This window comes from Alosa pseudoharengus, unplaced genomic scaffold (assembly GCF_046254945.1).
Source record: "Alosa pseudoharengus isolate Yale_2024_CS ecotype anadromous, Long Island Sound unplaced genomic scaffold, YU_APseudo_1.1 YU_APseudo_1.1_scf_20, whole genome shotgun sequence".
NCBI lineage: Eukaryota > Metazoa > Chordata > Actinopteri > Clupeiformes > Clupeidae > Alosa > Alosa pseudoharengus.
The window spans coordinates 36,453,083-36,455,329 of NW_027468664.1; the positions used below are offsets into that span (position 1 = coordinate 36,453,083).

At 38.5% G+C, this 2,247-nt stretch overlaps 1 long non-coding RNA gene across 2 annotated transcripts; it reads left to right on the forward strand.

Moving 5' to 3' along the window:
• The first annotated feature begins 1,154 nt into the window (after positions 1–1,154).
• LOC143136779 (uncharacterized) lies at positions 1,155–2,247 on the forward strand. Of its 2 annotated transcripts, XR_012989454.1 has the most exons (3): positions 1,155–1,311; positions 1,545–1,664; positions 1,866–2,247. It is a non-coding gene; the product is annotated as an uncharacterized LOC143136779 (long non-coding RNA). The 2 variants fall into 2 exon arrangements; XR_012989453.1 differs by having other exon boundaries at positions 1,155–1,664.

Consider the following 2,247-nt stretch of genomic DNA (forward strand, 5'->3'; position numbering starts at 1 on the left):
GCGCTCCTCAGACGAACGACGTCTAGCTCTACCACCGGTACGCTCAGGCCAATCCAAACTTTTCTCATCTGTTGTTCCTCGTTGGTGGAACACACTGCCAGTTCCTACAAGGGCAGGGACATCCCTATCCATTTTCAAAAAACTCCTGAAGACCCAGCTCTTTAGAGAACATCTCCTCTCATAGCAACACTTACAACAAGTCTTGCTGATCCTAGCACTCACCAGCCGTCTTAAACTGACACGTAACTGTTAAAAACAGCACTCACTGATGCACTTATTCTTACTGTACTCTAATGTTTTTAAATTGTCCTAAAATTGTTGAGAATTGCTCTAAAACTTAAACTGTTTACCATGTTGTTAGTCGCTTTGGCTAAAAATGCGTCAGCCAAATGTAATGTAATGTAATGTAATCATCTTTCCTTAAACATCATCTGTGTCAAGAGGTTAACATGGACATGGACTGCCCTCTAGTGGCTGATATGAAAGTTTCAAACGTAGATCAAACGTAGCAATACACACACACACAAACACACACAAACCACAGAGGAGAGGTAGAGAAGGGGTGGGACTGTTCTTTGTACTCAATTTGATGTTTGACTGCTCTGAACACCGGTGGCCAACAGTGCCATCTACTGGTGGAAGACAAATCATACATTTCCTGTTTTCATTGACAGTAACAAGCAGCCTGAAATATATCCATGATGCAGTGTGTAGTGATAAAAACAGGTTAAGTTTTTGGGTTTCCTGTGTTTTCTAAGTCCATTAAACCTTTCCCATCTTTGTTCACTTCCTTGAGTAAAGCTGGTGTTGTAGTCTGACGCGTGTGTTTAAATGAAGATGAAGTTAGTTATTTCTTTCCTCTTGATGAGTGGATTTATTTACAGTTTCTGTATGTACAAGCCAAATCATAATACACAAAATGACTTTATTCAGATAATGCTGTTAGGAAGGAAGGTAAGATGTATGGGGGGGGGGGGGGTATGATTTTGGGTGTCTGATATTTTGGTGACTATTTTGCCCCCCCCACACACACACACACCGTTGAATATTGAGTTTCAGGTTACAATTACTGAGCAAGCCAATCAGAAGACAGTGACTTAACAGGAAGACCTCCGTGTTGCAGGGTATGTTTAAGCTCTGTAAGTGAAAGCAAAATCACTTTGATTAAGGTGACTCTCAAAGCCAGTTCCACAATGGGCGCATTTTCAGAATTGACTAAGGAAATTCTAAGCGTGGATGTTTTCTTTAGTATAGCTCTTGTCTGGCTAGAAGCATGGCTGGAGGACGTGTTCATTTGTCCATGTGGATCAAGTCAGTTTTTTTGTGTTTCGCTTTGTGTTTGTTCTTGTACAATTGTTGTATTCATCGCACTGTTCATTCAAATTCATAAATACAAGGAAGAGCTGAAAAAACATGACTGGCGTGCATGGAAGACTTGGCAAGATAATTGGATAACTTTGACTGGTATAGTTCTGCCACTGTTAATTGCCTTGTTAACTTGGGTCTCACTGTGGTTCTTTGATGGACGTTACTATCTATGCCAGGAATCTACGTGGCATGGTGATTGGACAGATTCCTCCAATTTACCCTCCAAATGGTGTGAACCTTCAACTTACAACTCAACAATGATAAGGCTCTCTGCAGATCTGTTCAAAAAGTCTCTGGTATGATACATGTTTTATTACCACTAAAATCCTTATAGTGTATCTATAATATTTATTTTCCAAAATATTTATGAACAATATATATATATATGAAACTAAATATAAAAGTGCAACTTGTTCTGCTATATTATTTTTATATTTATTTTTTGATTTTTTTTTAACTAATTCTAATTGTGTGTCTCTTTTGTTTGTCTCTTCAAGGTCATATCAATGGGCCTGTTCATCTGCCTTACTTTCTTCATCATTGTTTATATCATCTATGTGGTGTTTGTGGGTTTCAATAGAAACAAACAGATTCAGAGGAATGATACAGCGTTAGTGCCGGTATCCCATGGCCCATACACATCTGTTGCCCATGGAGACCCAGGTTTGAGTCAGGATTGAGGTCCTTTCTCGAACCCACCTCCCATCTCTCTCTCTCTCTCATATGTCTTGCCTGCTATGCTGTGAATTTTCATTAATACTTTTGATTTTTTTTAACAAGAAAAGCTGAAATGTAACGTGTATATATTTTCGTCAAAAAACAGAAACATTTGCCATATGTTTCAGTTGTAGTTTGCATAATAAACAGTTTAAAACTAAA